The sequence below is a fragment of the Poecilia mexicana genome, unplaced genomic scaffold (genome assembly GCF_051168715.1).
Source record: "Poecilia mexicana isolate PSO_F unplaced genomic scaffold, ASM5116871v1 scaffold_20, whole genome shotgun sequence".
NCBI lineage: Eukaryota > Metazoa > Chordata > Actinopteri > Cyprinodontiformes > Poeciliidae > Poecilia > Poecilia mexicana.
In genome coordinates this window covers 9,190,852-9,203,383 of record NW_028263389.1, presented here as the reverse complement: position 1 = coordinate 9,203,383, position 12,532 = coordinate 9,190,852, and the positions used below count along the sequence as shown (strand labels likewise).

The following is a 12,532-nucleotide window of genomic DNA, read 5'->3' as shown; positions in this document are numbered from 1 at the left end:
ATATAGTTAAATGTTAAGGGAAAATATACATTTTGCAAGGGTTTTAGTCTACAATTTATTTATCAAATAATTATAGATATCATTCACAGTGTATTTTTTCCTCTGAAAAATCCCACCAAACTTTTTTTTCTTCTCTGAACTCCCTGCAAATACATACTATTCAAACCTCAATTCAGATATAAAACAGCTCACATCAGACACGTCTAAGCAAGACTTTGCATTCTTGTCCTCAATTGTCAGTGTAGTGCAAAACCACAGTAGAATAAATGGTCACACAGAAACCATGGTACCAAAACGTTTTCACCCCCTTGGATGTTTTATTCTATTGTTTTAGCAAAACCACCATTATCAACATAATTTGTCTTTTTTTGACAACAGTCAAATACTTTTTTTTTGTCAAGAAAGAAACATTTTGTTGATCATGATTGATTTGAAAAAGCAATAAAAATGAAAAACACCCATTTTGAGTTATGTTCAGTGACAGCCTGGCAGTTCGAGACTGAAAACAATGCTCAGATCTACTGTCAGACCGATGACGTACTGTACTGATAATGATCTTTGTTTTTTTTTTTTGTTTTTTTTTAAGAAAACCACTGTTATTGCTACTACTGTAAAGCATTTGCAGACTGCTTGTGTGTTAACTTATTAATTTATTGTGTGTTTTGCAGTTGATAATTGTGAAAAAAACAAAGAAAAACAAGTGAGGAAGAATTCTCTACTAACATTAATGTATATCACCCCCTTGGGGTGAAAGTATTCACCCCAAGGGGGTGAATACTTTCCGTAGGCGCTGAGTAGACGTAGCTCCGAGTGTAAATGATGACTCTTTATGAGCTGATATTTGTAATGCCGTGGACCTGATCACAGAGAAACCCAAACATAATACGAGTAATTAAAAATGCAAAGTGTGAGCTGAACAGTCATTTGTGTTACATGAGACGGGAGAACAAAAGTATTTAAAAAAGGATTTTGTGCTGAGAGGCGTTTTTTCCCCCCCCCTCCCAAAGACGCTCTGTTAGTTTTACCTCACAGGACTTCAAACTCTAGAGCAAATGATTCACAACGTTTACTCAATTAAACATTTAAGAGACGGCTTGTCCCCCAGGACACTGATATCATGCAAGGGATCAGTTTCCATCAGGACAAAAGATTCATGATGGAATAAAGATAATCACTTACATTGATTTTTAGTCAACCATGCCAGGAAAGGGAATATATACAATCAGACCTTGCCAGAAAGATGCCCTGGTCTCATTCCAAGGCTGTCAAATAGTGCTGTTTCATCGATACCTGTGCCATGCACAAAGTGTTTTTTTTTTTCTTACTGCCTGCCGGCTGACACTGATGGTGCGTTTAGACGCAAGCAGCAAATGCTCTTAAGAAAGGATATCGGTTAGGAAATGAAAAGGCTCCTTCACGGTGCATTTGAAATCCCCGTGGTCCTGATCAAAGAGCGGTCTGACAACATGCTGGAACGACGAAGACAATTAATCCTGGGTGCCTAACAAGGGTTTAAGCAACGAATTAAACAACAACCACAAATCAACTAAAAATGTTTTATAATCTGCAAGTTTAACGGCATACTTTGGTTCTGTTCACAGTTGAAATAAAAGAAGCAGTACTCTTCATAATGGTGAATACATGTACATGCAGTGTTAGCATTAACGTATTAGTGTTACGCTTCTTCACGCGTCGTGTGTATGAACTTAAAGCCTTTCTCTCTGAGCCGGGTAGAAAACAGGCAGGCCGTTTAGAACTACTCCATCTATAGAAATGTGAGAACAGAGAGGGTGATGGAGGGAGGGGAATACACGACTTTAATATCCCTGCAACGTAATTAACTTGTTATTGCTGTACCAATGAAGTTTCTAATTAGCTTGAAGGCTGCAGCTGGTGCTATTGATGAGAATAATTTCAGCCCCTCAAATTGGTTTCTCTGCATCCAGAAAATAAAAGATCGGCCTGTTTCCCCTCTCTCTTTCCGCTCACAGGAGGACTGTATCTGAGCTCACAGAGAGAGCAACGCAACAGGCAAAGCCAAGAGGAGAACAATGACTTCTGCTACAGTGCGTTTTACTGGAAATGTCTCCTGTTAAAAGTAGCGAAAAGTTCTGGCTTCCTGCTGGACGCGAGCAGAGCTGCCCTGTCACTAAAGGACTGCGATTCATGTTAGCGTGTTTACAAGTTTGAATCAGTGGGCTGCTCCCGCACGGGAAAATTCTCACCTGCAGCTCTTCAGACTATTTTCTTTCTCAGGCACAAATGAGAGTAAAAATAAGTACCGGCACACACACGCACACACACACGTACTTACGGCCTATCCTAATTTGATTCCTTCCAAAAGCCTGGTCTCCGCGGAGCACTGTGTGGGTTTTGTTTTCCACCGTGACTGGAGGGTGGGATAATGGGGCACAATTAAATTGCGCTCAGCTTATTTACTTTTATCTGAGAAAACAAATTGGCTGCACAAGCTGGGAGGGCGGTTTGAATCTTGAAACCTCACAGAAAGGTCCACAGAGGAAGGCAGTCAGAAGAAACCCCATTTCACTGAACTCTGTCTATTACAGCCTCAATTACTGGGATCCCTTCCCTTCGCCGCACCATTTAGAGAACGCACTTCTCTCCTTTAATGCCTCTTATGTTGTATTGAGCTTACGTAAGCAAACTAATAAGGTGTTAGACAAGGAGAAAATTACAAGGGGGTGTTGGGAATCTATTTCACTATGCTCTTAAAAAAAATTGAATTGAGTCTTTGTGCTGGGTACATTCAAACTAATGCGTCTAAAGCATTTTGCGTTCCTGACACCTCTCATTTCACCAGCTTTATCTGGGAGATGAACATAATCCCATCACACATTTTGCGGCAAACAAATAAGAGCAAAGAAATGCAAAGCATCTCCCCCTTTAACCTTGAATAAATAGTTGAACATCATTATCAGTTAAACTGCCGCGTTACCGTCTCGCTCCATTGGCGTTGCACTCATTCACGCGGCCGATCTATCGACAGTAACTGGAGATGAGAGGAGGGAACTCTCGGATGAGATGTCTGTTGCCCGAAGGCTTTTCTCACTTTCATCTCGGAGATGGGAAGATGGGGGCTCATTTTAATCTCATCTTGGTGGGCCTTTGATAGTGAACTAACCCAATGAGACCTCTCAGGCTGCTTAAAAACCAAACACTGCCGCCTTTTGCTTCTCTCTGTGGGAATATCTCGGCAGGTACTCCACATGCCTGACGTACTGTAAATATTAGGCTCGCCTAAAGTCTGGATGGCTTAATTATTTAAATGCATTGTGATAATGTGCAAAATGGACACGTTGCTTTAAGCCATTGGTCAGATTTATGCAAAATCAATCAAATTTCCATTAGACATAGTTTATCAACTGAAAATGTAACATGTCGTCAATTTTTTATGTTTTGTTAAAACATATCTACCAAGAACCAAGTTTTTCGCCCCTGATGAAATCACACAGGGCATAACTTTGCCTTTAGTGCTTGTTGTACTTGCAAATCCAAAAATAAATGGAATTTGTGATTTGCTATGGTGTCATTTACCAATAGCAACGCAAGCCCAAAACAATTAGCTTAATGAGATAAAAACTACGAGAAGCACTCATTAAATAGTTTAACACTCACAACTTTCACTTGCGTATCTTTGTAGATACCGACCTTGGGGCTACTCAGTGAGTTATCACTAGAGAATGAACTACAAGCTGAAGTTCTTTTGAGTACATCCATCAATATTTCCCATATTCTTTCAGGTTTTTTATGAAATCCCTTCTTCAAATATATCTACTTATATTCCATGCAGCTGCAGCAAGGAATCTAAGCCACACGGGAGAGTTTCAGGAAAAGTCGGCGAAAAGTACCGCGCATGACAGAAGTTTGTCACGATATCCTGAGCCAATAGGCAGCACCATCATTCTTGTCAACAACAGGGTGAAGAAGAACAAAATAAAATCCTTTTTTCCAGTCAGAAAGAGATGCACTGTGTGGGTATACTGACGTAGTGTAGGTTAAGACATGACAATGCAATGCTGCTACGGTGCCAAGTCAATTGTTTTTAAGGTAAAACAATAGGATTGCAACATTAATTAATTTTACGAGTGGCACAAAAAACAATTAAATGGAAAAATGGCAAGTCTATAAAAAAAAAAAACACTCCTGCAGTGGGAATCCCCAATTCACCACCCAGCTGTGTTTTAAAAGTCAGATTTGATTTGCTTGTGAATCCCTGAATAGCATCTTATTTTTCATTCGAGGTTTTCACATCTTAAATCACTGAGTTTTTTTGTTTTTTTTTTCCCATGTTTCCACCCGACTCTTTGATTTTGCATTCAAGGAGGCACATGTTTACTTTTTCTCTTTTTTGTTTCTTCTGGTGTCGTGAACCTCAATAGTTACTTTTCAGCTGCCTAAGAAGAATTGTCTTCTGAACTGCAGAGAAGTGACAGCTTTCTAGCCTGCAGTTAGGAGTCCGCTGTTCCCTTTATTAAAAAATCTACTAGGTCTCCAGGCTCTTTACAAAATCAACTCCATAACGCGTTTTACTCATAGCTCTACCCTTCACTCATAAAAGCAAATCAGAGCGATAGTGCAGTAATTGATAAATATCTATTATTACATGCAGCTACTAAATGTCTCAAGATTAATGTTGAGTACTGTTCACGTCATGGGATGTCATATACAGAGATTCTTTAAAAATCAAAGCTCAAAATAGTCATGAAACATGAAAATTCAGAGTCAGGAAGAAACATGGTGAAGGATGGTCACAATGGATATGATGATGTGGTGAGCTTAGTAGAAAATTTTGTCATTTTTTTGTTCAATATACAGTAAATAATTTTATTGTCGCCTTAGGGTAGCAATAAAATACTGGGAGTGGAATTGAAATTGTACGTACACAGTGACAGAGTTTTTAAACCAAAAACACATAACCACTACTGCAGAGCGGTGCTCTCACGAGTTACATGGGATTACTTTAACACAATCGTTTTCAGTAAGCCTCAAATTGCAGCACAGCACACACCATCACACCTCAGGTCCTATAAACATTTTATTGGCTGCTGTGGTAATGAGTAAAGTATGACAGATTAACTAACAATTAGACCAAATGAACGTAAGACTCTTGGCACAATGAACGGATTTATGTGGCTAATGTGTTCTGATCATTTTTAAATTCACTTTACAGAGAAGAGCGAGCTCGTTTTCAAGTTTTTTTTTAAAATTACCGTGTGGTAAACGATAGAAGGGGGGGAAAAAAAATGATGGCGGTCTTGTTGGCTGTAAAAACACAAACACTACTTAAGATAAACCAACTCATTACCAAAAAGGAGGCTTATTTATCAGTTATTTTCAGTAATGCAGCCGTAATGTTAGACATGATACTATAATTTGCATATATTTTACTTTATGAATGTCAAGTGGAGCATTTGTAGATGGTTGTATGGCAGCAATGGTGGAATACACTTAAAACTGTTTTTATGACCATAACCCGAATTATAGTTTGTTATCACAGGATGGCACATTTTGATGACTGTAATTTTTCTTCCGGGTGATGATAAACAATAATACTCTCTACTAGGACTCCTCGGAAGTTAAGTGAATGGATTTTCGTGTTGGTAATTTCTTAGCAGAGAAACCAATTGTGACAGCAGTCTGTCGTCAGATTAGGCTGCAAACTAAACAATACTGTTCAAGGTTTGCTGTCTGTGGTTGTCACCAAAGAAACATCTGACGGAAGCTTTGTTTGAAACTCTACACTTTAAGAAAAGGTTTTCCAATTAAAACACTGTAAGATTGGTGTTCCCATATAGACAAATCATAAATTAAAGATGCCTTATGTTAGAAGTAAGAAGCAACAGAAAAGATCAGACTGTAGCTTTGCAACCTCTGAACTACACAACGGAAACAAAGTGCAGAAACAACTCACCATAAACTTTGAGTGTCCATGATTGGTGAAAAGGCCTTTATGTGCATAACTTGGGTTTAGGCACACTTGTAGTTGATGACGAGTCAACACAACGGCAGAATAACAGCCTGAACCGGTCCTGTTAGCAGACAATACAGCCGTAACCCAAGTCATGCCTTCGAGGAGAAACGCTGCTATGCTTATTTGCATGAAGAAGTAAAGGAAAATTTAAGTAGAAAATTGGTGATCTTTTCAGCATTTTGCTGCTTAAATTACCTGCAGCAAATTTGTTAAATTTAATAAGTTACTATATGAACTTCAAGCTTTCAAGTTTAACAAGAAACACTTTTTTTTGCACTATATATTGGAATGGGTAAAATGCTATAAAAAAAAAAAAAAAAGCTGCTCTGCTCCATAAGAACGTACTCGTGATGTTGTGTTTATTGGAAGAAAATAAACTCTGTCTCTTATATGTCTTACAATGGATTAGTAAAAGTGTGGGTCACAGTCAGAGCGTCTGCAGATCAAACAGGATCTCAATGTAGCAGAAATATTATCTGTTGTTGTCTGTTTACACATCGAGAAGCGCCCTGAGGCAGCAAAACAGGGAGAAGTTTTACCCATCAAAGCGATCACTGTTAGTGAACCTCCCGGCTTTACTTTTAACACCATATCTATAAATTTAATCTATTTTTTTCCCTCCATGCCTTACTCCCTACAGTTACTTTGATAATCACTTTGTTTTTCTTAAAACTAAATTACCACGTCAAGCCCTCCAGTGCTCATCCTAATTCTTGACGCTGTGCAAAACTAGCACACGAAACACAAAACACTGGAATACTTCGTAAGTGTTATCCCCTGTTGAATTGATATTCAAAACACAGATCAGCTCCTACGCTGTGAGAATCGTGAGAATCATCAATAATCAATAATCAACAGTTTCAAGAGATGCGTCATAAAATAATATGGATGCATCTAATCTGCTTAACTCGATATGAGAAAAACACACTTATTTTTTAAATGTCATTTTCTTTAGTTTATTTCTCCTGCTGCACAATGCGACTGTAAGCAATGAGCTATAGGGGAGGCTTGATTAATAATAATTACCAGAAATACATTATTTCAATATAATTTATCATCATTCAGATTTTAATTATCCTTATTTTTCTCTTAAAAATGAAAAAAAAATATATAGCACATATTTGGAAAAAAAAAAACTTTGAAGAGTGAATTTTCTGCACAACAAAACATTCAACAAACGTAGAGGAAGTGTTAACATCCTTTATGGAAGTATTCACCTAAGATTCAGATCTGCATATAATTGGCAATCAGATTATTTTGCAGTGTAAAGAAGACTCTGGTCTGCACAAATGTGTTCTGGCCAGTTATGCACCATATTTTCTTTTGGGATCAACTGGAGTGAGCAGGAAATATTGTGACGAGCTCCGACTAACTTCTGTTCAACTCGTCAGTGGGTCTGAAGTCACAGTTTTGTTATTTGCCACATTAGCTGCTACTTCCTCTAGTTCTGAACAGAGAAACGCCGGTGGATGCGTCAGCCTTTTGTTACAGATGAACCATCTGCTGCTGGAGATTTCCCTGCAGTAGACTGGATCTGTTGTGCCATGGGGAGTTGGTCGGTACACGCATCTCGATGGGACTATCACTAACTTGCTAATGTTTATACAGTGATTCTTCCCCGATGGGGAACAGCAGCTTTAAAGTCCACTTTAAACTTCAGAGTGTCAGTCTTTGGCATGGTTACACTGGTTGCACTGTGTTTGTAGCCTCTGCTCTGTAGCTGAAGGTTTCTTATTGGCTTTTTATGTTTGTCTGCCTCACAGGAAAAACACCTCTGAACAATGGTTTTGACTTTCCCTTTTCTTACTATGTACTTGCCATGTTAATGGAGTGTTAAGCTTCCAGAAGCAGCTCACTCTTTTGATTTTCAGCCATGGTTTTTCAGGAGAACGTCTATAAACAAGGGGAGGGTGTGTGTGTGTGTCTGTGTGTCTCAATTTGAAGGCATAAAAGGCTCGGCTTTTCTCAATTTTGAAGAAAAGAAGTATCCAAAACAATTTGCAAAAATGAATTACCCAAAAATATTGATTATTTTTGAAAACCCTAGTTAAGAGGGCACATTTAAAGCGATAACACCAAAGTAACGTAGTGCCTATAGAACTGCTAGAGTGAATTTAAAGGTAATGTTCCACTGTGCAGATGATCATTATATTTGTATAAGTAAATATTTGTACATAAAAATTCTGAATACAGTTTGAATTTACTGACTGCTCTTTAATATTGGCAGCTTGAGCAGTAACAAAGTTACCTCGTGCTTGGAGCTTTCTCAGAGACATCTCAAGGGTCTGCTGTTTCAATTAAGAAAATGAGACTGGAAGCTTGGGCCGGAGAACTCCCTGTTTCTATAAATAAAGTCCCACTAATGCCCCTTGTTGGGAAAGCCTATTTATCTTAAAAAAGAATCATACTCATAAGCAACAAGTTAGCCACAGGATTTTTTGCAGGAGCTTTAAAAAAAAAGAAGAAACAGAAAGAAGTATATAGTGCACACAGCTGAGGATAACCACAAAAGCATGTGTACAGACTTGAAAGTTCGCCTGCTCTCAATAAAGCAATACAGCACTGTCTCCTTGCATGGCCTCGCTATCTCTGCAAGTCAGGCATCCTGCAAAGATCACAACAAGGGCACAGCATGGAATCCAGAAATTGGCGAACAGACATCCAAAGGGGTAGCGATGGACCACCCAGAGAAAAGCCTGCAGTTTGTCAAGGGATTAGTTCATGTCAGAAACCTACAGAGCAGTTCCCAGGACAAAGAAGTAGTGAGAGTACAGTTTCCTGCAGTGATCCTGTGCTGCTGTCCACCCACTCAGCTCTTCAGTCAGCTGACTGATGACTGTGGTCTGTTTGTAAAGCAGTCAGTGATGCAGGAGGTTGGGGAGGCTTTTTTTTTATGGAGCTGCTCACAGACAGCAGAGCAGGTTAAAACTAAAGTGAGAAATGTTGGAGGAATCAAGCAAACTGTTCCCCCCAGAGTTGTGTGTATTTGTCCAGATGAGATTGGATTATTGTATTATCATCAAAAACTGAAGATTATGCAAGTAATAACAGATGCAGTCCAGGCAACATTAAAGTTTAAAGTGTGTTTACTCAAAACCTGAACACCAGAAAAGGAACAAAGTCATTCTTTTGCAAGTCACGAGAGTCGAGTCTTTCCATCCAAGACTCTAGTTAAGTCCCAAGTAAAGACAGGACTGAAATTTCCTTAACGATGTGGAACAGAGTAATGCTGCGCAGTGTCCTCCTCCCCAATTTTATTTTTTGTTTCAACTTTTCAAACACCCCTTTTGCAGCACTGGATGACAGAACAACTCCCCCAAACCGCTGGAGTCTATGCTGCCAAAGTAAGAAGGAAAAGCAGGTAGACAGATGGTAGATGCGGCATGCGTGATACAGCAACAGGAGGAGGCAATTGTGGGAATTAGCAGGGGGTGCACAGTGGGCAGGAAAGTTCCATCATTGCATGGCAGACAAGTTTCCACTGTAACCTACTGTCTGTTTGACGTAAGATATCAAGTCTTTTCAAGCCGAGGGGGTTCAATTCGAAGTGAAGTCATGAGTCTTTAGTGTAAGAGTTCAGGAAAGGAAAAAGAAAAAAAGACGATGATGTCACCAAAAAGTAACACACTTCTGACGCAACAGAGCACTGACTTCCACAACTTTGATCCCAGTACACATGCATTATTTAGAAAGGCAGCACATCAAAAGAGACATATATATATATATATATATATATATATATATATATATATATATATATATATATATATATATATATATATATATATATATATATATATTATAAAAGACGTGACAGGACTTGATATTCCGCCATTCTCTTTTATTTCTTCACATTTAGTCCCACTTTAAGATGTGTTTTCCATTACACCAGCACACTTAAAAGGATAGGAAACAGTGCAATAAAGGCTTTGGCAAACAAAAAAAGTGTATCCATGCTAGACCTTTGTGTGGTGATGAAATGCAGTCACTCACTGACATGTATAAAAAACTAAAAAGGAGTAACGGCATATGTTCTTAAAACTTGCTGTTCTTATATCTGGCATGCTTGAGGACAAGGGTTTTTCTTTGTGCAAAAACATTTTTCGGTTATTATTAAGCTTTAATTAATGAACACTGGTTATCTACACAGAAGTTGGACAAAATTAAACATCTAACATTGCTATAGGTCTGTCCGTTTCATTCTGAAACTTGCAAAATGGATGGTTCCAAAACATTGATTTACATGAAAAGCAAAAAGAAAACAGCTTTTGGGACGACGAATGAATATCAGAGCAACAGTCCATGATTTGGACCTTTGTAACATTATATACTGCTCAAAAAAATAAAGGGAACATTTCACTTTAATTTTGTGTGTGGCTCCAAATCCAGGCCTCCATTGGTTAATAAATTTGATTTCCATTGATGATTTTTGTGTGATTTTGTTGTCAGCACATTCAACTTTGTACAGAACAAAGTATTCAATGAGGATATTTCATTCATTCAGATCTAGGATGTGTTATTTGAGTGTTCCCTTTATTTTTTTGAGCAGTATATATTTTTGTATAACAGAAAAAACAAAACAAACATGGAAATACACAGCATTGACAACCAATGTGAGATTCTTTCAGCAATGTTTTGCAGACAGAAGAGTCAGATTCATTCAAAAACAATGTAATGTCTCCTTTGGATCACTAGGAGGCGCATAGTTTCTTGAACTTTAGAATGCCACCTAACTAATCTTTGGATAGACAGGATTTTATACTGAGAATTCAATATATGTGTGAAATATATCAAGCAAATAGTTTATTTTTAATTTATATTTAACTAGTGATACATCGGAGCTCAAATTAGTCAAATTCTAAAAAGAGGTGAAAGATACAGTTTAAGTTTTCACATGTTTGTCTGCTTCTTGGTTTTTCCTCCTTGCAAGAGATAGACTCTTGAGGAATTATAAAAATGCAATACAATTCCATACAAATATTAAATGATTAAATTAAACTGCTGTAGGTCAAAATGATCAATCCTTAAACTGCACAAAAACAAGCAACAGTCACACTATAAAAAAGTTGTTAAATTGTCTTGCTCAATCTGCATCCAGCATTGCAACTGCACAAAAACCAAATGTCACGCAGCTAAATGTGAGAAGCATTCAAGCCTGCCGAACATTTTTTTCATGCTACAAACCACAAAGCTTATTCTTAGAATTTTCATATAGTAAACAAAGCAACACAGAATAGCACATTACTTTGAAGGGTAAGGAAAGTGACATTTGGTGAAGTGCAGCACTCATTTGCATTCAGCCCAGCCTGTGCCAACACTTTATGAAACCATCTTTCGGTGCAATTAAAGCTACAAGTCTTTTGAGGCATTTCTTTGCAAGGCCATACCTGAATTTGTTTCATTTTTTATTTCTCTGCAAATTAGCTCCAACAGCACAAGATTTTCAGGAAATACCATTCCTGCGACCTGTTAACAATAGTTTTCAAGTCTTTTCATAGACTGAGTCTCTCTAACGCATAAAGGTGCTTTAATATAAAAAACTTCTTTGAAAATTTTACTGTATTTTGGGATTACCGTTTTCACCCTCCATTCCAGTCTCAAGTCTTTGGCAATGTCTAAAAGGACTGACCTGTAGTTGATGACAATTCATCTTATCAACTTTGACCAGCTTTCTGACTGCAGGCAGAAATGATCAAACATCTTTTAATAAATGTAGACATCGATCAATCAAGCAATAATTTTTTTTTATATATATATAGTGCTTAACTGCTGGTTGTGTCTCTGCAGCTCCTCCAGAATGAGCAGTGACCTCTTGGCTGCTTTTCTGTCAGAAGCTCTACCTACCCAGGCTGTCAGTGTCAGTACATAGCGATGTCTTAGTTAGTTTGCAGTTGTGTCACATTCTCCTGTTTCATATGATGTATTAATCAGCGCTCGGTGAGATATATTTGAATGTTATTTTGGAAATTGACTCTGCATTTGACTTTTCTATAACTTTCATGCCTGACCTGTTTGCTGTGCTGCTGGGTTTCCATAACGCCGTTTGTTCAGTAATGTTCTCCAGTAAACGTCTCAAGCCTTCGGAGAGCATTTGGATGTTTATTGAGACTTTGCTGCTCACAGATGGACTATTGAAGGTATTTGGTTTCACTGAAACTTATTCAGCGGCATACGGGCTGTTTCTCAACATTTATTTTTAAATGAAAACATAAAAGCCATAGATCACATTCCTTCCACTCCCCAATTATGCATTACTCTATTGTAATCTGTCATATAAAATCCCAATGAAAACACTGTGATGTGACAAAATGTGGGAAAAGTTAAAGAGGGTAAAAAAAAAAAAAAAAATGCTTCTCTAATGCACTACAACAGACATATTCCAGACGTATCCAGCGTCTCCTAATGCGCCTCGCATCAATGTGCAGTCTTGCATACTTTACATACAAACAGTAATGGCTGCAGTTAAAACCCACACAGCAATGTGCCCTCGTCGAACACACACGGATCGATACTTTCTCCGTTACTGTGCTTAGGTTGCTT

The 12,532-nt window shown here is 38.1% G+C and overlaps 1 protein-coding gene across 1 annotated transcript in view; it reads right to left on the bottom strand.

Annotated features, from left to right (window-relative positions):
• The window catches only part of LOC106906772 (contactin-associated protein-like 2), a 32,105-nt gene that overhangs the window by 14,030 nt on the left and 5,543 nt on the right, over positions 1–12,532 (bottom strand). The gene's annotated exons all lie outside the window — the stretch shown is intronic.